This window comes from Lissotriton vulgaris, chromosome 3_1 (assembly GCF_964263255.1).
Source record: "Lissotriton vulgaris chromosome 3_1, aLisVul1.2, whole genome shotgun sequence".
Lineage (NCBI taxonomy): Eukaryota > Metazoa > Chordata > Amphibia > Caudata > Salamandridae > Lissotriton > Lissotriton vulgaris.
Genome location: NC_141689.1, coordinates 1,519,462,613 through 1,519,488,476, shown reverse-complemented (window position 1 = coordinate 1,519,488,476; position 25,864 = coordinate 1,519,462,613).

Below are 25,864 nucleotides of genomic sequence, written 5' to 3'. Positions count from 1 at the left end.
TATGGATGAAATTTCAACATTTATTCTTTTGACTCTAAATGACTGTTGGATGTGAACTATGACTTTGTCAACTAAAATAAGTGTGTTTAAAGTCATTTCTGTGCCTGAAACGGGTCAAAATTGAAGCTTTTGAGTAAGCAAAACTCTGTAAAAATGGCAATTTTGGTAACTGTGAGGGTTTAAAAAGTGGTTATTCAACATGATGCACGATCCAATTGACATTCTGAATCATTTTTGGTACAGTCCAAAAAATCAATTTTCGGATGAAAAACGATGACTCCGGACCTGTCGAACGATCTCAAAATGGTCAATATGGATGAAATTTCAACATTTATTCTTTTGACTCTAAATGACTGTTGGATGTGAATTATGACTTTGTCAACTAAAATAAGTGTGTTTAAAGTCATTTCTGTGCCTGAAACGGGTCAAAATTGAAGCTTTTGAGTAAGCAAAACTCTGTAAAAATGGCAATTTTGGTCACTGTGAGGGTTTAAAAAGTGGTTATTCAACATGAGGCATGATCCAATTGACATTTTGAATCATTTTTGGTACAGTCCAAAAAATCAATTTTCGGATGAAAAACGATGACTCCGGACCTGTCGAACGTTCCCAAAATGGTCCATAATGATGAAATTTCAACATTTAATCTTTTGACTCTAAATGACTGTTGGATGTAAATTATGACTTTGTCAACTAAAACAAGTGTGTTTAAAGTCATTTCTGTGCCTGAAACGGGTCAAAATTGAAGCTTTTGAGTAAGCAAAACTCTGTAAAAATGGCAATTTTGGTCACTGTGAGGGTTTAAAAAGTGGTTATTCAACATGAGGCACAATCCAATTGACATTTTGAATCATTTTTGGTACAGTCCAAAAAATCAATTTTCGGATGAAAAACGATGACTCCGGACCTGTCGAACGATCCCAAAATAGTCTATAATGATGAAATTTTAACATTTAATCTTTTGACTCTAAATGACTGTTGGATGTGAATTATGACTTTGTCAACTAAAATAAGTGTGTTTAAAGTCATTTCTGTGCCTGAAACGGGTCAAAAATGAAGCTTTTGAGTAAGCAAAACTCTGAAAAAATGGCAATTTTGGTCACTGTGAGGGTTTAAACAGTGGTTATTCAACATGAGGCATGATCCAATTGACATTTTGAATCATTTTTAGTACAGTCCAAATAATCAATTTTCGGATGAAAAACGATGACTCCGGACCTGTCGAACGATCCCCAAATGGTCTATAATGATGAAATTTTAACATTTAATCTTTTGACTCTAAATGACTGTTTGATGTGAATTATGACTTTGTCAACTAAAATAAGTGTGTTTAAAGTCATTTCTGCCTGAAACGGGTCAAAATTGAAGCTTTTGAGTAAGCAAAACTCTCTAAAAATGGCAATTTTGGTCATTGTGAGGGTTTAAAAAGTGGTTATTCAACATGAGGCACGATCCATTTGACATTTTGAATCATTTTTGGTACAGTCCAAAAAATCAATTTTTCGATGAAAAACGATGACTCGGGACCTGTCGAACGATCCCAAAATGGTCCATAATGATGAAATTTTAACATTTAATCTTTTGACTCTAAATGACTGTTGGATGTGAATTATGACTTTGTCAACTAGAATAAGTGTGTTTAAAGTCATTTCTGTGCCTGAAACGGGTCAAAATGGAAGCTTTTGAGTAAGCAAAACTCTGTAAAAATGGCAATTTTGGTCACTGTGAGGGTTTAAACAGTGGTTATTCAACATGAGGCATGATCCAATTGACATTTTGAATCATTTTTGGTACAGTCCAAAAAATCAATTTTCGGATGAAAAACGATGACTCCGGACCTGTCGAACGATCCCCAAATGGTCTATAATGATGAAATTTTAACATTTAATCTTTTGACTCTAAATGATTGTTGGATGTGAATTATGACTTTGTCAACTAAAATAAGTGTGTTTAAAGTCATTTCTGTGCCTGAAACGGGTCAAAATTGAAGCTTTTGAGTAAGCAAAACTCTGTAAAAATGGCAATTTTGGTCACTGTGAGGGTTTAAACAGTGGTTATTCAACATGAGGCATGATCCAATTGACATTTTGAATCATTTTTGGTACAGTCCAAATAATCAATTTTCGGATGAAAAACGATGACTCCGGACCTGTAGCACGATCCCCAAATGGTCTATAATGATGAAATTTTAACATTTAATCTTTTGACTCTAAATGACTGTTGGATGTGAATTATGACTTTGTCAACTAAAATAAGTGTGTTTAAAGTCATTTCTGTGCCTGAAACGGGTCAAAATTGAAGCTTTTGAGTAAGCAAAACTCTGTAAAAATGGCAATTTTGGTCACTGTGAGGGTTTAAAAAGTGGTTATTCAACATGATGCACGATCCAATTGACATTTTGAATCATTTTTGGTACAGTCCAAAAAATCAATTTTCGGATGAAAAACGATGACTCCGGAACTGTCGAACGATCCCAAAATAGTCTATAATGATGAAATTTTAACATTTAATCTTTTGACTCTAAATGACTGTTGGATGTGAATTATGACTTTGTCAACTAAAATAAGTGTGTTTAAAGTCATTTCTGTGCCTGAAACGGGTCAAAATTGAAGCTTTTGAGTAAGCAAAACTCTGTAAAAATGGCAATTTTGGTCACTGTGAGGGTTTAAACAGTGGTTATTCAACATGAGGCATGATCCAATTGACATTTTGAATCATTTTTGGTACAGTCCAAATAATCAATTTTCGGATGAAAAACGATGACTCCGGACCTGTCGAACGATCCCTAAATGGTCTATAATGATGACATTTTAACATTTAATCTTTTGACTCTAAATGACTGTTGGATGTGAATTATGACTTTGTCAACTAAAATAAGTGTGTTTAAAGTCATTTCTGCCTGAAACGGGTCAAAATTGAAGCTTTTGAGTAAGCAAAACTCTGTAAAAATGGCAATTTTGGTCACTGTGAGGGTTTAAAAAGTGGTTATTCAACATGAGGCCCGTTCCAATTGACATTTTGAATCATTTTTGGTACAGTCCAAAAAATCAATTTTCGGATGAAAAACGATGACTCCGGACCTGTCGACTGATCTCAAAATGGTCAATATGGATGAAATTTCAACATTTATTCTTTTGACTCTAAATGACTGTTGGATGTGAATTATGACTTTGTCAACTAAAATAAGTGTGTTTAAAGTCATTTCTGTGCCTGAAACGGGTCAAAATTGAAGCTTTTGAGTAAGCAAAACTCTGTAAAAATGGCAATTTTGGTCACTGTGAGGGTTTAAAAAGTGGTTATTCAACATGAGGCATGATCCAATTGACATTTTGAATAATTTTTGGTACAGTCCAAAAAATCAATTTTCGGATGAAAAACGATGACTCCGGACCTGTCGAACGTTCCCAAAATGGTCCATAATGATGAAATTTCAACATTTAATCTTTTGACTCTAAATGACTGTTGGATGTAAATTATGACTTTGTCAACTAAAACAAGTGTGTTTAAAGTCATTTCTGTGCCTGAAACGGGTCAAAATTGAAGCTTTTGAGTAAGCAAAACTCTGAAAAAATGGCAATTTTGGTCACTGTGAGGGTTTAAACAGTGGTTATTCAACATGAGGCATGATCCAATTGACATTTTGAATCATTTTTGGTACAGTCCAAATAATCAATTTTCGGATGAAAAACGATGACTCCGGACCTGTCGAACGATCCCCAAATGGTCTATAATGATGAAATTTTAACATTTAATCTTTTGACTCTAAATAACTGTTGGATGTGAATTATGACTTTGTCAACTAAAATAAGTGTGTTTAAAGTCATTTCTGCCTGAAACGGGTCAAAATTGAAGCTTTTGAGTAAGCAAAACTCTGTAAAAATGGCAATTTTGGTCACTGTGAGGGTTTAAAAAGTGGTTATTCAACATGAGGCCCGTTCCAATTGACATTTTGAATCATTTTTGGTACAGTCCAAAAAATCAATTTTCGGATGAAAAACGATGACTCCGGACCTGTCGACTGATCTCAAAATGGTCAATATGGATGAAATTTCAACATTTATTCTTTTGACTCTAAATGACTGTTGGATGTGAATTATGACTTTGTCAACTAAAATAAGTGTGTTTAAAGTCATTTCTGTGCCTGAAACGGGTCAAAATTGAAGCTTTTGAGTAAGCAAAACTCTGTAAAAATGGCAATTTTGGTAACTGTGAGGGTTTAAAAAGTGGTTATTCAACATGATGCACGATCCAATTGAAATTTTGAATCATTTTTGGTACAGTCCAAAAAATCAATTTTCGGATGAAAAACGATGACCTGTCGAACGATCCCAAAATAGTCTATAATGATGAAATTTTAACATTTAATCTTTTGACTCTAAATGACTGTTGGATGTGAATTATGACTTTGTCATCTAAAATAATTGTGTTTAAAGTCATTTCTGTGCCTGAAACGGGTCAAAATTGAAGCTTTTGAATAAGCAAAACTCTGTAAAAATGGCAATTTTGGTCACTGTGAGGGTTTAAAAAGTGGTTATTCAACATGAGGCACAATCCAATTGACATTTTGAATCATTTTTGGTACAGTCCAAAAAATCAATTTTCGGATGAAAAACGATGACTCCGGACCTGTCGAACGATCCCAAAATGGTCAATATGGATGAAATTTCAACATTTAATCTTTTGACTCTAAATGACTGTTGGATGTGAATTATGAATTTGTCAACTAAAATAAGTGTGTTTAAAGTCATTTCTGTGCCTGAAACGGGTCAAAATTGAAGCTTTTGAGTAAGCAAAACTCTGTAAAAATGGCAATTTTGGTAACTGTGAGGGTTTAAAAAGTGGTTATTCAACATGATGCACAATCCAATTGACATTCTGAATCATTTTTGGTACAGTCCAAAAAATCAATTTTCGGATGAAAAACGATGACTCCGGACCTGTCGAACGATCTCAAAATGGTCAATATGGATGAAATTTCAACATTTATTCTTTTGACTCTAAATGACTGTTGGATGTGAATAATGACTTTGTCAACTAAAATAAGTGTGTTTAAAGTCATTTCTGTGCCTGAAACGGGTCAAAATTGAAGCTTTTGAGTAAGCAAAACTCTGTAAAAATGGCAATTTTGGTCACTGTGAGGGTTTAAAAAGTGGTTATTCAACATGAGGCATGATCCAATTGACATTTTGAATCATTTTTGGTACAGTCCAAAAAATCAATTTTCGGATGAAAAACGATGACTCCGGACCTGTCGAACGTTCCCAAAATGGTCCATAATGATGAAATTTCAACATTTAATCTTTTGACTCTAAATGACTGTTGGATGTAAATTATGACTTTGTCAACTAAAACAAGTGTGTTTAAAGTCATTTCTGTGCCTGAAACGGGTCAAAATTGAAGCTTTTGAGTAAGCAAAACTCTGTAAAAATGGCGATTTTGGTCACTGTGAGGGTTTAAAAAGTGGTTATTCAACATGATGCACGATCCAATTGAAATTTTGAATCATTTTTGGTACAGTCCAAAAAATCAATTTTCGGATGAAAAACGATGACTCCGGACCTGTCGAACGATCCCAAAATAGTCTATAATGATGAAATTTTAACATTTAATCTTTTGACTCTAAATGACTGTTGGATGTGAATTATGACTTTGTCATCTAAAATAAGTGTGTTTAAAGTCATTTCTGTGCCTGAAACGGGTCAAAATTGAAGCTTTTGAGTAAGCAAAACTCTGTAAAAATGGCAATTTTGGTCACTGTGAGGGTTTAAAAAGTGGTTATTCAACATGAGGCACAATCCAATTGACATTTTGAATCATTTTTGGTACAGTCCAAAAAATCAATTTTCGGATGAAAAACGATGACTCCGGACCTGTCGAACGATCCCAAATTGGTCAATATGGATGAAATTTCAACATTTAATCTTTTGACTCTAAATGACTGTTGGATGTGAATTATGAATTTGTCAACTAAAATAAGTGTGTTTAAAGTCATTTCTGTGCCTGAAACGGGTCAAAATTGAAGCTTTTGAGTAAGCAAAACTCTCTAAAAATGGCAATTTTGGTCATTGTGAGGGTTTAAAAAGTGGTTATTCAACATGAGGCACGATCCATTTGACATTTTGAATCATTTTTGGTACAGTCCAAAAAATCAATTTTTCGATGAAAAACGATGACTCGGGACCTGTCGAACGATCCCAAAATGGTCCATAATGATGAAATTTTAACATTTAATCTTTTGACTCTAAATGACTGTTGGATGTGAAATATGACTTTGTCAACTAGAATAAGTGTGTTTAAAGTCATTTCTGTGCCTGAAACGGGTCAAAATGGAAGCTTTTGAGTAAGCAAAACTCTGTAAAAATGGCAATTTTGGTCACTGTGAGGGTTTAAACAGTGGTTATTCAACATGAGGCATGATCCAATTGACATTTTGAATCATTTTTGGTACAGTCCAAAAAATCAATTTTCGGATGAAAAACGATGACTCCGGACCTGTCGAACGATCCCCAAATGGTCTATAATGATGAAATTTTAACATTTAATCTTTTGACTCTAAATGATTGTTGGATGTGAATTATGACTTTGTCAACTAAAATAAGTGTGTTTAAAGTCATTTCTGTGCCTGAAACGGGTCAAAATTGAAGCTTTTGAGTAAGCAAAACTCTGTAAAAATGGCAATTTTGGTCACTGTGAGGGTTTAAACAGTGGTTATTCAACATGAGGCATGATCCAATTGACATTTTGAATCATTTTTGGTACAGTCCAAATAATCAATTTTCGGATGAAAAACGATGACTCCGGACCTGTCGAACGATCCCCAAATGGTCTATAATGATGAAATTTTAACATTTAATCTTTTGACTCTAAATGACTGTTGGATGTGAATTATGACTTTGTCAACTAAAATAAGTGTGTTTAAAGTCATTTCTGTGCCTGAAACGGGTCAAAATTGAAGCTTTTGAGTAAGCAAAACTCTGTAAAAATGGCAATTTTGGTCACTGTGAGGGTTTAAAAAGTGGTTATTCAACATGATGCACGATCCAATTGACATTTTGAATCATTTTTGGTACAGTCCAAAAAATCAATTTTCGGATGAAAAACGATGACTCCGGAACTGTCGAACGATCCCAAAATAGTCTATAATGATGAAATTTTAACATTTAATCTTTTGACTCTAAATGACTGTTGGATGTGAATTATGAATTTGTCAACTAAAATAAGTGTGTTTAAAGTCATTTCTGTGCCTGAAACGGGTCAAAATTGAAGCTTTTGAGTAAGCAAAACTCTCTAAAAATGGCAATTTTGGTCATTGTGAGGGTTTAAAAAGTGGTTATTCAACATGAGGCACGATCCATTTGACATTTTGAATCATTTTTGGTACAGTCCAAAAAATCAATTTTTCGATGAAAAACGATGACTCGGGACCTGTCGAACGATCCCAAAATGGTCCATAATGATGAAATTTTAACATTTAATCTTTTGACTCTAAATGACTGTTGGATGTGAATTATGACTTTGTCAACTAGAATAAGTGTGTTTAAAGTCATTTCTGTGCCTGAAACGGGTCAAAATGGAAGCTTTTGAGTAAGCAAAACTCTGTAAAAATGGCAATTTTGGTCACTGTGAGGGTTTAAACAGTGGTTATTCAACATGAGGCATGATCCAATTGACATTTTGAATCATTTTTGGTACAGTCCAAAAAATCAATTTTCGGATGAAAAACGATGACTCCGGACCTGTCGAACGATCCCCAAATGGTCTATAATGATGAAATTTTAACATTTAATCTTTTGACTCTAAATGATTGTTGGATGTGAATTATGACTTTGTCAACTAAAATAAGTGTGTTTAAAGTCATTTCTGTGCCTGAAACGGGTCAAAATTGAAGCTTTTGAGTAAGCAAAACTCTGTAAAAATGGCAATTTTGGTCACTGTGAGGGTTTAAACAGTGGTTATTCAACATGAGGCATGATCCAATTGACATTTTGAATCATTTTTGGTACAGTCCAAATAATCAATTTTCGGATGAAAAACGATGACTCCGGACCTGTCGAACGATCCCCAAATGGTCTATAATGATGAAATTTTAACATTTAATCTTTTGACTCTAAATGACTGTTGGATGTGAATTATGACTTTGTCAACTAAAATAAGTGTGTTTAAAGTCATTTCTGTGCCTGAAACGGGTCAAAATTGAAGCTTTTGAGTAAGCAAAACTCTGTAAAAATGGCAATTTTGGTCACTGTGAGGGTTTAAAAAGTGGTTATTCAACATGATGCACGATCCAATTGACATTCTGAATCATTTTTGGTACAGTCCAAAAAATCAATTTTCGGATGAAAAACGATGACTCCGGACCTGTCGAACGATCTCAAAATGGTCAATATGGATGAAATTTCAACATTTATTCTTTTGACTCTAAATGACTGTTGGATGTGAATTATGACTTTGTCAACTAAAATAAGTGTGTTTAAAGTCATTTCTGTGCCTGAAACGGGTCAAAATTGAAGCTTTTGAGTAAGCAAAACTCTGTAAAAATGGCAATTTTGGTCACTGTGAGGGTTTAAAAAGTGGTTATTCAACATGAGGCATGATCCAATTGACATTTTGAATCATTTTTGGTACAGTCCAAAAAATCAATTTTCGGATGAAAAACGATGACTCCGGACCTGTCGAACGTTCCCAAAATGGTCCATAATGATGAAATTTCAACATTTAATCTTTTGACTCTAAATGACTGTTGGATGTAAATTAGGACTTTGTCAACTAAAACAAGTGTGTTTAAAGTCATTTCTGTGCCTGAAACGGGTCAAAATTGAAGCTTTTGAGTAAGCAAAACTCTGTAAAAATGGCGATTTTGGTCACTGTGAGGGTTTAAAAAGTGGTTATTCAACATGATGCACGATCCAATTGAAATTTTGAATCATTTTTGGTACAGTCCAAAAAATCAATTTTCGGATGAAAAACGATGACTCCGGACCTGTCGAACGATCCCAAAATAGTCTATAATGATGAAATTTTAACATTTAATCTTTTGACTCTAAATGACTGTTGGATGTGAATTATGACTTTGTCAACTAAAATAAGTGTGTTTAAAGTCATTTCTGTGCCTGAAACGGGTCAAAAATGAAGCTTTTGAGTAAGCAAAACTCTGAAAAAATGGCAATTTTGGTCACTGTGAGGGTTTAAACAGTGGTTATTCAACATGAGGCATGATCCAATTGACATTTTGAATCATTTTTGGTACAGTCCAAATAATCAATTTTCGGATGAAAAACGATGACTCCGGACCTGTCGAACGATCCCCAAATGGTCTATAATGATGAAATTTTAACATTTAATCTTTTGACTCTAAATGACTGTTGGATGTGAATTATGACTTTGTCAACTAAAATAAGTGTGTTTAAAGTCATTTCTGCCTGAAACGGGTCAAAATTGAAGCTTTTGAGTAAACAAAACTCTCTAAAAATGGCAATTTTGGTCATTGTGAGGGTTTAAAAAGTGGTTATTCAACATGAGGCACGATCCATTTGACATTTTGAATCATTTTTGGTACAGTCCAAAAAATCAATTTTTCGATGAAAAACGATGACTCGGGACCTGTCGAACGATCCCAAAATGGTCAATAATGATGACATTTTAACATTTAATCTTTTGACTCTAAATGACTGTTGGATGTGAATTATGACTTTGTCAACTAGAATAAGTGTGTTTAAAGTCATTTCTGTGCCTGAAACGGGTCAAAATGGAAGCTTTTGAGTAAGCAAAACTCTGTAAAAATGGCAATTTTGGTCACTGTGAGGGTTTAAACAGTGGTTATTCAACATGTGGCATGATCCAATTGACATTTTGAATCATTTTTGGTACAGTCCAAAAAATCAATTTTCGGATGAAAAACGATGACTCCGGACCTATCGAACGATCCCCAAATGGTCTATAATGATGAAATTTTAACATTTAATCTTTTGACTCTAAATGATTGTTGGATGTGAATTATGACTTTGTCAACTAAAATAAGTGTGTTTAAAGTCATTTCTGTGCCTGAAACGGGTCAAAATTGAAGCTTTTGAGTAAGCAAAACTCTGTAAAAATGGCAATTTTGGTCACTGTGAGGGTTTAAACAGTGGTTATTCAACATGAGGCATGATCCAATTGACATTTTGAATCATTTTTGGTACAGTCCAAATAATCAATTTTCGGATGAAAAACGATGACTCCGGACCTGTCGAACGATCCCCAAATGGTCTATAATGATGAAATTTTAACATTTAATCTTTTGACTCTAAATGACTGTTGGATGTGAATTATGACTTTGTCAACTAAAATAAGTGTGTTTAAAGTCATTTCTGTGCCTGAAACGGGTCAAAATTGAAGCTTTTGAGTAAGCAAAACTCTGTAAAAATGGCAATTTTAGTCACTGTGAGGGTTTAAAAAGTGGTTATTCAACATGATGCACGATCCAATTGACATTCTGAATCATTTTTGGTACAGTCCAAAAAATCAATTTTCGGATGAAAAACGATGACTCCGGACCTGTCGAACGATCTCAAAATGGTCAATATGGATGAAATTTCAACATTTATTCTTTTGACTCTAAATGACTGTTGGATGTGAATTATGACTTTGTCAACTAAAATAAGTGTGTTTAAAGTCATTTCTGTGCCTGAAACGGGTCAAAATTGAAGCTTTTGAGTAAGCAAAACTCTGTAAAAATGGCAATTTTGGTCACTGTGAGGGTTTAAAAAGTGGTTATTCAACATGAGGCATGATCCAATTGACATTTTGAATCATTTTTGGTACAGTCCAAAAAATCAATTTTCGGATGAAAAACGATGACTCCGGACCTGTCGAACGTTCCCAAAATGGTCCATAATGATGAAATTTCAACATTTAATCTTTTGACTCTAAATGACTGTTGGATGTAAATTATGACTTTGTCAACTAAAACAAGTGTGTTTAAAGTCATTTCTGTGCCTGAAACGGGTCAAAATTGAAGCTTTTGAGTAAGCAAAACTCTGTAAAAATGGCGATTTTGGTCACTGTGAGGGTTTAAAAAGTGGTTATTCAACATGATGCACGATCCAATTGAAATTTTGAATCATTTTTGGTACAGTCCAAAAAATCAATTTTCGGATGAAAAACGATGACTCCGGACCTGTCGAACGATCCCAAAATAGTCTATAATGATGAAATTTTAACATTTAATCTTTTGACTCTAAATGACTGTTGGATGTGAATTATGACTTTGTCAACTAAAATAAGTGTGTTTAAAGTCATTTCTGTGCCTGAAACGGGTCAAAAATGAAGCTTTTGAGTAAGCAAAACTCTGAAAAAATGGCAATTTTGGTCACTGTGAGGGTTTAAACAGTGGTTATTCAACATGAGGCATGATCCAATTGACATTTTGAATCATTTTTGGTACAGTCCAAATAATCAATTTTCGGATGAAAAACGATGACTCCGGACCTGTCGAACGATCCCCAAATGGTCTATAATGATGAAATTTTAACATTTAATCTTTTGACTCTAAATGACTGTTGGATGTGAATTATGACTTTGTCAACTAAAATAAGTGTGTTTAAAGTCATTTCTGCCTGAAACGGGTCAAAATTGAAGCTTTTGAGTAAGCAAAACTCTCTAAAAATGGCAATTTTGGTCATTGTGAGGGTTTAAAAAGTGGTTATTCAACATGAGGCACGATCCATTTGACATTTTGAATCATTTTTGGTACAGTCCAAAAAATCAATTTTTCGATGAAAAACGATGACTCGGGACCTGTCGAACGATCCCAAAATGGTCCATAATGATGAAATTTTAACATTTAATCTTTTGACTCTAAATGACTGTTGGATGTGAATTATGACTTTGTCAACTAGAATAAGTGTGTTTAAAGTCATTTCTGTGCCTGAAACGGGTCAAAATGGAAGCTTTTGAGTAAGCAAAACTCTGTAAAAATGGCAATTTTGGTCACTGTGAGGGTTTAAAAAGTGGTTATTCAACATGATGCACGATCCAATTGAAATTTTGAATCATTTTTGGTACAGTCCAAAAAATCAATTTTCGGATGAAAAACGATGACTCCGGACCTGTCGAACGATCCCAAAATAGTCTATAATGATGAAATTTTAACATTTAATCTTTTGACTCTAAATGACTGTTGGATGTGAATTATGACTTTGTCAACTAAAATAAGTGTGTTTAAAGTCATTTCTGTGCCTGAAACGGGTCAAAAATGAAGCTTTTGAGTAAGCAAAACTCTGAAAAAATGGCAATTTTGGTCACTGTGAGGGTTTAAACAGTGGTTATTCAACATGAGGCATGATCCAATTGACATTTTGAATCATTTTTGGTACAGTCCAAATAATCAATTTTCGGATGAAAAACGATGACTCCGGACCTGTCGAACGATCCCCAAATGGTCTATAATGATGAAATTTTAACATTTAATCTTTTGACTCTAAATGACTGTTGGATGTGAATTATGACTTTGTCAACTAAAATAAGTGTGTTTAAAGTCATTTCTGCCTGAAACGGGTCAAAATTGAAGCTTTTGAGTAAGCAAAACTCTCTAAAAATGGCAATTTTGGTCATTGTGAGGGTTTAAAAAGTGGTTATTCAACATGAGGCACGATCCATTTGACATTTTGAATCATTTTTGGTACAGTCCAAAAAATCAATTTTTCGATGAAAAACGATGACTCGGGACCTGTCGAACGATCCCAAAATGGTCCATAATGATGAAATTTTAACATTTAATCTTTTGACTCTAAATGACTGTTGGATGTGAATTATGACTTTGTCAACTAGAATAAGTGTGTTTAAAGTCATTTCTGTGCCTGAAACGGGTCAAAATGGAAGCTTTTGAGTAAGCAAAACTCTGTAAAAATGGCAATTTTGGTCACTGTGAGGGTTTAAACAGTGGTTATTCAACATGTGGCATGATCCAATTGACATTTTGAATCATTTTTGGTACAGTCCAAAAAATCAATTTTCGGAAGAAAAACGATGACTCCGGACCTGTCGAACGATCCCCAAATGGTCTATAATGATGAAATTTTAACATTTAATCTTTTGACTCTAAATGATTGTTGGATGTGAATTATGACTTTGTCAACTAAAATAAGTGTGTTTAAAGTCATTTCTGTGCCTGAAACGGGTCAAAATTGAAGCTTTTGAGTAAGCAAAACTCTGTAAAAATGGCAATTTTGGTCACTGTGAGGGTTTAAACAGTGGTTATTCAACATGAGGCATGATCCAATTGACATTTTGAATCATTTTTGGTACAGTCCAAATAATCAATTTTCGGATGAAAAACGATGACTCCGGACCTGTCGAACGATCCCCAAATGGTCTATAATGATGAAATTTTAACATTTAATCTTTTGACTCTAAATGACTGTTGGATGTGAATTATGACTTTGTCAACTAAAATAAGTGTGTTTAAAGTCATTTCTGTGCCTGAAACGGGTCAAAATTGAAGCTTTTGAGTAAGCAAAACTCTGTAAAAATGGCAATTTTGGTCACTGTGAGGGTTTAAAAAGTGGTTATTCAACATGATGCACGATCCAATTGACATTTTGAATCATTTTTGGTACAGTCCAAAAAATCAATTTTCGGATGAAAAACGATGACTCCGGAACTGTCGAATGATCCCAAAATAGTCTATAATGATGAAATTTTAACATTTAATCTTTTGACTCTAAATGACTGTTGGATGTGAATTATGACTTTGTCAACTAAAATAAGTGTGTTTAAAGTCATTTCTGTGCCTGAAACGGGTCAAAATTGAAGCTTTTGAGTAAGCAAAACTCTGTAAAAATGGCAATTTTGGTCACTGTGAGGGTTTAAACAGTGGTTATTCAACATGAGGCATGATCCAATTGACATTTTGAATCATTTTTGGTACAGTCCAAATAATCAATTTTCGGATGAAAAACGATGACTCCGGACCTGTCGAACGATCCCCAAATGGTCTATAATGATGAAATTTTAACATTTAATCTTTTGACTCTAAATGACTGTTGGATGTGAATTATGACTTTGTCAACTAAAATAAGTGTGTTTAAAGTCATTTCTGCCTGAAACGGGTCAAAATTGAAGCTTTTGAGTAAGCAAAACTCTGTAAAAATGGCAATTTTGGTCACTGTGAGGGTTTAAAAAGTGGTTATTCAACATGAGGCCCGTTCCAATTGACATTTTGAATCATTTTTGGTACAGTCCAAAAAATCAATTTTCGGATGAAAAACGATGACTCCGGACCTGTCGACTGATCTCAAAATGGTCAATATGGATGAAATTTCAACATTTATTCTTTTGACTCTAAATGACTGTTGGATGTGAATTATGACTTTGTCAACTAAAATAAGTGTGTTTAAAGTCATTTCTGTGCCTGAAACGGGTCAAAATTGAAGCTTTTGAGTAAGCAAAACTCTGTAAAAATGGCAATTTTGGTAACTGTGAGGGTTTAAAAAGTGGTTATTCAACATGATGCACGATCCAATTGACATTCTGAATCATTTTTGGTACAGTCCAAAAAATCAATTTTCGGATGAAAAACGATGACTCCGGACCTGTCGAACGATCTCAAAATGGTCAATATGGATGAAATTTCAACATTTATTCTTTTGACTCTAAATGACTGTTGGATGTGAATTATGACTTTGTCAACTAAAATAAGTGTGTTTAAAGTCATTTCTGTGCCTGAAACGGGTCAAAATTGAAGCTTTTGAGTAAGCAAAACTCTGTAAAAATGGCAATTTTGGTCACTGTGAGGGTTTAAAAAGTGGTTATTCAACATGAGGCATGATCCAATTGACATTTTGAATCATTTTTGGTACAGTCCAAAAAATCAATTTTCGGATGAAAAACGATGACTCCGGACCTGTCGAACGTTCCCAAAATGGTCCATAATGATGAAATTTCAACATTTAATCTTTTGACTCTAAATGACTGTTGGATGTAAATTATGACTTTGTCAACTAAAACAAGTGTGTTTAAAGTCATTTCTGTGCCTGAAATGGGTCAAAATTGAAGCTTTTGAGTAAGCAAAACTCTGTAAAAATGGCGATTTTGGTCACTGTGAGGGTTTAAAAAGTGGTTATTCAACATGATGCACGATCCAATTGAAATTTTGAATCATTTTTGGTACAGTCCAAAAAATCAATTTTCGGATGAAAAACGATGACTCCGGACCTGTCGAACGATCCCAAAATAGTCTATAATGATGAAATTTTAACATTTAATCTTTTGACTCTAAATGACTGTTGGATGTGAATTATGACTTTGTCATCTAAAATAAGTGTGTTTAAAGTCATTTCTGTGCCTGAAACGGGTCAAAATTGAAGCTTTTGAGTAAGCAAAACTCTGTAAAAATGGCAATTTTGGTCACTGTGAGGGTTTAAAAAGTGGTTATTCAACATGAGGCATGATCCAATTGACATTTTGAATCATTTTTGGTACAGTCCAAAAAATCAATTTTCGGATGAAAAACGATGACTCCGGACCTGTCGAACGTTCCCAAAATGGTCCATAATGATGAAATTTCAACATTTAATCTTTTGACTCTAAATGACTGTTGGATGTAAATTATGACTTTGTCAACTAAAACAAGTGTGTTTAAAGTCATTTCTGTGCCTGAAACGGGTCAAAATTGAAGCTTTTGAGTAAGCAAAACTCTGTAAAAATGGCGATTTTGGTCACTGTGAGGGTTTAAAAAGTGGTTATTCAACATGATGCACGATCCAATTGAAATTTTGAATCATTTTTGGTACAGTCCAAAAAATCAATTTTCGGATGAAAAACGATGACTCCGGACCTGTCGAACGATCCCAAAATAGTCTATAATGATGAAATTTTAACATTTAATCTTTTGACTCTAAATGACTGTTGGATGTGAATTATGACTTTGTCATCTAAAATAAGTGTGTTTAAAGTCATTTCTGTGCCTGAAACGGGTCAAAATTGAAGCTTTTGAGTAAGCAAAACTCTGTAAAAATGGCAATTTTGGTCACTGTGAGGGTTTAAAAAGTGGTTATTCAACATGAGGCACAATCCAATTGACATTTTGAATCATTTTTGGTACAGTCCAAAAAATCAATTTTCGGATGAAAAACGATGACTCCGGACCTGTCGAACGATCCCAAAATGGTCAATATGGATGAAATTTCAACATTTAATCTTTTGACTCTAAATGACTGTTGGATGTGAATTATGAATTTGTCAACTAAAATAAGTGTGTTTAAAGTCATTTCTGTGCCTGAAACGGGTCAAAATTGAAGCTTTTGAGTAAGCAAAACTCTCTAAAAATGGCAATTTTGGTCATTGTGAGGGTTTAAAAAGTGGTTATTCAACATGAGGCACGATCCATTTGACATTTTGAATCATTTTTGGTACAGTCCAAAAAATCGATTTTTCGATGAAAAACGATGACTCGGGACCTGTCGAACGATCCCAAAATGGTCCATAATGATGAAATTTTAACATTTAATCTTTTGACTCTAAATGACTGTTGGATGTGAATTATGACTTTGTCAACTAGAATAAGTGTGTTTAAAGTCATTTCTGTGCCTGAAACGGGTCAAAATGGAAGCTTTTGAGTAAGCAAAACTCTGTAAAAATGGCAATTTTGGTCACTGTGAGGGTTTAAACAGTGGTTATTCAACATGAGGCATGATCCAATTGACATTTTGAATCATTTTTGGTACAGTCCAAAAAATCAATTTTCGGATGAAAAACGATGACTCCGGACCTGTCGAACGATCCCCAAATGGTCTATAATGATGAAATTTTAACATTTAATCTTTTGACTCTAAATGATTGTTGGATGTGAATTATGACTTTGTCAACTAAAATAAGTGTGTTTAAAGTCATTTCTGTGCCTGAAACGGGTCAAAATTGAAGCTTTTGAGTAAGCAAAACTCTGTAAAAATGGCAATTTTGGTCACTGTGAGGGTTTAAACAGTGGTTATTCAACATGAGGCATGATCCAATTGACATTTTTAATCATTTTTGGTACAGTCCAAATAATCAATTTTCGGATGAAAAACGATGACTCCGGACCTGTTGAACGATCCCCAAATGGTCTATAATGATGAAATTTTAACATTTAATCTTTTGACTCTAAATGACTGTTGGATGTGAATTATGACTTTGTCAACTAAAATAAGTGTGTTTAAAGTCATTTCTGTGCCTGAAACGGGTCAAAATTGAAGCTTTTGAGTAAGCAAAACTCTGTAAAAATGGCAATTTTGGTCACTGTGAGGGTTTAAAAAGTGGTTATTTAACATGATGCACGATCCAATTGACATTTTGAATCATTTTTGGTACAGTCCAAAAAATCAATTTTCGGATGAAAAACGATGACTCCGGAACTGTCGAACGATCCCAAAATAGTCTATAATGATGAAATTTTAACATTTAATCTTTTGACTCTAAATGACTGTTGGATGTGAATTATGACTTTGTCAACTAAAATAAGTGTGTTTAAAGTCATTTCTGCCTGAAACGGGTCAAAATTGAAGCTTTTGAGTAAGCAAAACTCTGTAAAAATGGCAATTTTGGTCACTGTGAGGGTTTAAAAAGTGGTTATTCAACATGAGGCCCGTTCCAATTGACATTTTGAATCATTTTTGGTACAGTCCAAAAAATCAATTTTCGGATGAAAAACGATGACTCCGGACCTGTCGAACGTTCCCAAAATGGTCCATAATGATGAAATTTCAACATTTAATCTTTTGACTCTAAATGATTGTTGGATGTGAATTATGACTTTGTCAACTAAAATAAGTGTGTTTAAAGTCATTTCTGTGCCTGAAACGGGTCAAAATTGAAGCTTTTGAGTAAGCAAAACTCTGTAAAAATGGCAATTTTGGTCACTGTGAGGGTTTAAACAGTGGTTATTCAACATGAGGCATGATCCAATTGACATTTTGAATCATTTTTGGTACAGTCCAAAAAATCAATTTTCGGATGAAAAACGATGACTCCGGACCTGTCGAACGTTCCCAAAATGGTCCATAATGATGAAATTTCAACATTTAATCTTTTGACTCTAAATGATTGTTGGATGTGAATTATGACTTTGTCAACTAAAATAAGTGTGTTTAAAGTCATTTCTGTGCCTGAAACGGGTCAAAATTGAAGCTTTTGAGTAAGCAAAACTCTGTAAAAATGGCAATTTTGGTCACTGTGAGGGTTTAAACAGTGGTTATTCAACATGAGGCATGATCCAATTGACATTTTGAATCATTTTTGGTACAGTCCAAATAATCAATTTTCGGATGAAAAACGATGACTCCGGACCTGTCGAACGATCCCCAAATGGTCTATAATGATGAAATTTTAACATTTAATCTTTTGACTCTAAATGACTGTTGGATGTGAATTATGACTTTGTCAACTAAAATAAGTGTGTTTAAAGTCATTTCTATGCCTGAAACGGGTCAAAATTGAAGCTTTTGAGTAAGCAAAACTCTGTAAAAATGGCAATTTTGGTCACTGTGAGGGTTTAAAAAGTGGTTATTCAACATGATGCACGATCCAATTGACATTTTGAATCATTTTTGGTACAGTCCAAAAAATCAATTTTCGGATGAAAAACGATGACTCCGGAACTGTCGAACGATCCCAAAATAGTCTATAATGATGAAATTTTAACATTTAATCTTTTGACTCTAAATGACTGTTGGATGTGAATTATGACTTTGTCAACTAAAATAAGTGTGTTTAAAGTCATTTCTGTGCCTGAAACGGGTCAAAATTGAAGCTTTTGAGTAAGCAAAACTCTGTAAAAATGGCAATTTTGGTCACTGTGAGGGTTTAAACAGTGGTTATTCAACATGAGGCATGATCCAATTGACATTTTGAATCATTTTTGGTACAGTCCAAATAATCAATTTTCGGATGAAAAACGATGACTCCGGACCTGTCGAACGATCCCCAAATGGTCTATAATGATGAAATTTTAACATTTAATCTTTTGACTCTAAATGACTGTTGGATGTGAATTATGACTTTGTCAACTAAAATAAGTGTGTTTAATGTCATTTCTGCCTGAAACGGGTCAAAATTGAAGCTTTTGAGTAAGCAAAACTCTGTAAAAATGGCAATTTTGGTCAATGTGAGGGTTTAAAAAGTGGTTATTCAACATGAGGCCCGTTCCAATTGACATTTTGAATCATTTTTGGTACAGTCCAAAAAATCAATTTTCGGATGAAAAACGATGACTCCGGACCTGTCGACTGATCTCAAAATGGTCAATATGGATGAAATTTCAACATTTATTCTTTTGACTCTAAATGACTGTTGGATGTGAACTATGACTTTGTCAACTAAAATAAGTGTGTTTAAAGTCATTTCTGTGCCTGAAACGGGTCAAAATTGAAGCTTTTGAGTAAGCAAAACTCTGTAAAAATGGCAATTTTGGTAACTGTGAGGGTTTAAAAAGTGGTTATTCAACATGATGCACGATCCAATTGACATTCTGAATCATTTTTGGTACAGTCCAAAAAATCAATTTTCGGATGAAAAACGATGACTCCGGACCTGTCGAACGATCTCAAAATGGTCAATATGGATGAAATTTCAACATTTATTCTTTTGACTCTAAATGACTGTTGGATGTGAATTATGACTTTGTCAACTAAAATAAGTGTGTTTAAAGTCATTTCTGTGCCTGAAACGGGTCAAAATTGAAGCTTTTGAGTAAGCAAAACTCTGTAAAAATGGCAATTTTGGTCACTGTGAGGGTTTAAAAAGTGGTTATTCAACATGAGGCATGATCCAATTGACATTTTGAATCATTTTTGGTACAGTCCAAAAAATCAATTTTCGGATGAAAAACGATGACTCCGGACCTGTCGAACGATCCCCAAATGGTCTATAATGATGAAATTTTAACATTTAATCTTTTGACTCTAAATGACTGTTGGATGTGAATTATGACTTTGTCAACTAAAATAAGTGTGTTTAAAGTCATTTCTGTGCCTGAAACGGGTCAAAATTGAAGCTTTTGAGTAAGCAAAACTCTGTAAAAATGGCAATTTTAGTCACTGTGAGGGTTTAAAAAGTGGTTATTCAACATGATGCACGATCCAATTGACATTCTGAATCATTTTTGGTACAGTCCAAAAAATCAATTTTCGGATGAAAAACGATGACTCCGGACCTGTCGAACGATCTCAAAATGGTCAATATGGATGAAATTTCAACATTTATTCTTTTGACTCTAAATGACTGTTGGATGTGAATTATGACTTTGTCAACTAAAATAAGTGTGTTTAAAGTCATTTCTGTGCCTGAAACGGGTCAAAATTGAAGCTTTTGAGTAAGCAAAACTCTGTAAAAATGGCAATTTTGGTCACTGTGAGGGTTTAAAAAGTGGTTATTCAACATGAGGCACAACCCAATTGACATTTTGAATCATTTTTGGTACAGTCCAAAAAATCAATTTTCGGATGAAAAACGATGACTCCGGACCTGTCGAACGTTCCCAAAATGGTCCATAATGATGAAATTTCAACATTTAATCTTTTGACTCTAAATGACTGTTGGATGTAAATTATGACTTTGTCAACTAAAACAAGTGTGTTTAAAGTCATTTCTGTGCCTGAAACGGGTCAAAATTGAAGCTTTTGAGTAAGCAAAACTCTGTAAAAATGGCGATTTTGGTCACTGTGAGGGTTTAAAAAGTGGTTATTCAACATGATGCACGATCCAATTGAAATTTTGAATCATTTTTGGTACAGTCCAAAAAATCAATTTTCGGATGAAAAACGATGACTCCGGACCTGTCGAACGATCCCAAAATAGTCTATAATGATGAAATTTTAACATTTAATCTTTTGACTCTAAATGACTGTTGGATGTGAATTATGACTTTGTCAACTAAAATAAGTGTGTTTAAAGTCATTTCTGTGCCTGAAACGGGTCAAAAATGAAGCTTTTGAGTAAGCAAAACTCTGAAAAAATGGCAATTTTGGTCACTGTGAGGGTTTAAACAGTGGTTATTCAACATGAGGCATGATCCAATTGACATTTTGAATCATTTTTGGTACAGTCCAAATAATCAATTTTCGGATGAAAAACGATGACTCCGGACCTGTCGAACGATCCCCAAATGGTCTATAATGATGAAATTTTAACATTTAATCTTTTGACTCTAAATGACTGTTGGATGTGAATTATGACTTTGTCAACTAAAATAAGTGTGTTTAAAGTCATTTCTGCCTGAAACGGGTCAAAATTGAAGCTTTTGAGTAAGCAAAACTCTCTAAAAATGGCAATTTTGGTCATTGTGAGGGTTTAAAAAGTGGTTATTCAACATGAGGCACGATCCATTTGACATTTTGAATCATTTTTGGTACAGTCCAAAAAATCAATTTTTCGATGAAAAACGATGACTCGGGACCTGTCGAACGATCCCAAAATGGTCCATAATGATGAAATTTTAACATTTAATCTTTTGACTCTAAATGACTGTTGGATGTGAATTATGACTTTGTCAACTAGAATAAGTGTGTTTAAAGTCATTTCTGTGCCTGAAACGGGTCAAAATGGAAGCTTTTGAGTAAGCAAAACTCTGTAAAAATGGCAATTTTGGTCACTGTGAGGGTTTAAACAGTGGTTATTCAACATGTGGCATGATCCAATTGACATTTTGAATCATTTTTGGTACAGTCCAAAAAATCAATTTTCGGAAGAAAAACGATGACTCCGGACCTGTCGAACGATCCCCAAATGGTCTATAATGATGAAATTTTAACATTTAATCTTTTGACTCTAAATGATTGTTGGATGTGAATTATGACTTTGTCAACTAAAATAAGTGTGTTTAAAGTCATTTCTGTGCCTGAAACGGGTCAAAATTGAAGCTTTTGAGTAAGCAAAACTCTGTAAAAATGGCAATTTTGGTCACTGTGAGGGTTTAAACAGTGGTTATTCAACATGAGGCATGATCCAATTGACATTTTGAATCATTTTTGGTACAGTCCAAATAATCAATTTTCGGATGAAAAACGATGACTCCGGACCTGTCGAACGATCCCCAAATGGTCTATAATGATGAAATTTTAACATTTAATCTTTTGACTCTAAATGACTGTTGGATGTGAATTATGACTTTGTCAACTAAAATAAGTGTGTTTAAAGTCATTTCTGTGCCTGAAACGGGTCAAAATTGAAGCTTTTGAGTAAGCAAAACTCTGTAAAAATGGCAATTTTGGTCACTGTGAGGGTTTAAAAAGTGGTTATTCAACATGATGCACGATCCAATTGACATTTTGAATCATTTTTGGTACAGTCCAAAAAATCAATTTTCGGATGAAAAACGATGACTCCGGAACTGTCGAATGATCCCAAAATAGTCTATAATGATGAAATTTTAACATTTAATCTTTTGACTCTAAATGACTGTTGGATGTGAATTATGACTTTGTCAACTAAAATAAGTGTGTTTAAAGTCATTTCTGTGCCTGAAACGGGTCAAAATTGAAGCTTTTGAGTAAGCAAAACTCTGTAAAAATGGCAATTTTGGTCACTGTGAGGGTTTAAACAGTGGTTATTCAACATGAGGCATGATCCAATTGACATTTTGAATCATTTTTGGTACAGTCCAAATAATCAATTTTCGGATGAAAAACGATGACTCCGGACCTGTCGAACGATCCCCAAATGGTCTATAATGATGAAATTTTAACATTTAATCTTTTGACTCTAAATGACTGTTGGATGTGAATTATGACTTTGTCAACTAAAATAAGTGTGTTTAAAGTCATTTCTGCCTGAAACGGGTCAAAATTGAAGCTTTTGAGTAAGCAAAACTCTGTAAAAATGGCAATTTTGGTCACTGTGAGGGTTTAAAAAGTGGTTATTCAACATGAGGCCCGTTCCAATTGACATTTTGAATCATTTTTGGTACAGTCCAAAAAATCAATTTTCGGATGAAAAACGATGACTCCGGACCTGTCGACTGATCTCAAAATGGTCAATATGGATGAAATTTCAACATTTATTCTTTTGACTCTAAATGACTGTTGGATGTGAATTATGACTTTGTCAACTAAAATAAGTGTGTTTAAAGTCATTTCTGTGCCTGAAACGGGTCAAAATTGAAGCTTTTGAGTAAGCAAAACTCTGTAAAAATGGCAATTTTGGTAACTGTGAGGGTTTAAAAAGTGGTTATTCAACATGATGCACGATCCAATTGACATTCTGAATCATTTTTGGTACAGTCCAAAAAATCAATTTTCGGATGAAAAACGATGACTCCGGACCTGTCGAACGATCTCAAAATGGTCAATATGGATGAAATTTCAACATTTATTCTTTTGACTCTAAATGACTGTTGGATGTGAATTATGACTTTGTCAACTAAAATAAGTGTGTTTAAAGTCATTTCTGTGCCTGAAACGGGTCAAAATTGAAGCTTTTGAGTAAGCAAAACTCTGTAAAAATGGCAATTTTGGTCACTGTGAGGGTTTAAAAAGTGGTTATTCAACATGAGGCATGATCCAATTGACATTTTGAATCATTTTTGGTACAGTCCAAAAAATCAATTTTCGGATGAAAAACGATGACTCCGGACCTGTCGAACGTTCCCAAAATGGTCCATAATGATGAAATTTCAACATTTAATCTTTTGACTCTAAATGACTGTTGGATGTAAATTATGACTTTGTCAACTAAAACAAGTGTGTTTAAAGTCATTTCTGTGCCTGAAATGGGTCAAAATTGAAGCTTTTGAGTAAGCAAAACTCTGTAAAAATGGCGATTTTGGTCACTGTGAGGGTTTAAAAAGTGGTTATTCAACATGATGCACGATCCAATTGAAATTTTGAATCATTTTTGGTACAGTCCAAAAAATCAATTTTCGGATGAAAAACGATGACTCCGGACCTGTCGAACGATCCCAAAATAGTCTATAATGATGAAATTTTAACATTTAATCTTTTGACTCTAAATGACTGTTGGATGTGAATTATGACTTTGTCAACTAAAATAAGTGTGTTTAAAGTCATTTCTGTGCCTGAAACGGGTCAAAATTGAAGCTTTTGAGTAAGCAAAACTCTGTAAAAATGGCAATTTTGGTAACTGTGAGGGTTTAAAAAGTGGTTATTCAACATGAGGCATGATCCAATTGACATTTTGAATCATTTTTGGTACAGTCCAAAAAATCAATTTTCGGATGAAAAACGATGACTCCGGACCTGTCGAACGTTCCCAAAATGGTCCATAATGATGAAATTTCAACATTTAATCTTTTGACTCTAAATGACTGTTGGATGTAAATTATGACTTTGTCAACTAAAATAAGTGTGTTTAAAGTCATTTCTGTGCCTGAAACGGGTCAAAATTGAAGCTTTTGAGTAAGCAAAACTCTGTAAAAATGGCAATTTTGGTCACTGTGAGGGTTTAAAAAGTGGTTATTCAACATGAGGCATGATCCAATTGACATTTTGAATCATTTTTGGTACAGTCCAAAAAATCAATTTTCGGATGAAAAACGATGACTCCGGACCTGTCGAACGTTCCCAAAATGGTCCATAATGATGAAATTTCAACATTTAATCTTTTGACTCTAAATGACTGTTGGATGTAAATTATGACTTTGTCAACTAAAACAAGTGTGTTTAAAGTCATTTCTGTGCCTGAAATGGGTCAAAATTGAAGCTTTTGAGTAAGCAAAACTCTGTAAAAATGGCGATTTTGGTCACTGTGAGGGTTTAAAAAGTGGTTATTCAACATGATGCACGATCCAATTGAAATTTTGAATCATTTTTGGTACAGTCCAAAAAATCAATTTTCGGATGAAAAACGATGACTCCGGACCTGTCGAACGATCCCAAAATAGTCTATAATGATGAAATTTTAACATTTAATCTTTTGACTCTAAATGACTGTTGGATGTGAATTATGACTTTGTCATCTAAAATAAGTGTGTTTAAAGTCATTTCTGTGCCTGAAACGGGTCAAAATTGAAGCTTTTGAGTAAGCAAAACTCTGTAAAAATGGCAATTTTGGTCACTGTGAGGGTTTAAAAAGTGGTTATTCAACATGAGGCATGATCCAATTGACATTTTGAATCATTTTTGGTACAGTCCAAAAAATCAATTTTCGGATGAAAAACGATGACTCCGGACCTGTCGAACGTTCCCAAAATGGTCCATAATGATGAAATTTCAACATTTAATCTTTTGACTCTAAATGACTGTTGGATGTAAATTATGACTTTGTCAACTAAAACAAGTGTGTTTAAAGTCATTTCTGTGCCTGAAACGGGTCAAAATTGAAGCTTTTGAGTAAGCAAAACTCTGTAAAAATGGCGATTTTGGTCACTGTGAGGGTTTAAAAAGTGGTTATTCAACATGATGCACGATCCAATTGAAATTTTGAATCATTTTTGGTACAGTCCAAAAAATCAATTTTCGGATGAAAAACGATGACTCCGGACCTGTCGAACGATCCCAAAATAGTCTATAATGATGAAATTTTAACATTTAATCTTTTGACTCTAAATGACTGTTGGATGTGAATTATGACTTTGTCATCTAAAATAAGTGTGTTTAAAGTCATTTCTGTGCCTGAAACGGGTCAAAATTGAAGCTTTTGAGTAAGCAAAACTCTGTAAAAATGGCAATTTTGGTCACTGTGAGGGTTTAAAAAGTGGTTATTCAACATGAGGCACAATCCAATTGACATTTTGAATCATTTTTGGTACAGTCCAAAAAATCAATTTTCGGATGAAAAACGATGACTCCGGACCTGTCGAACGATCCCAAAATGGTCAATATGGATGAAATTTCAACATTTAATCTTTTGACTCTAAATGACTGTTGGATGTGAATTATGAATTTGTCAACTAAAATAA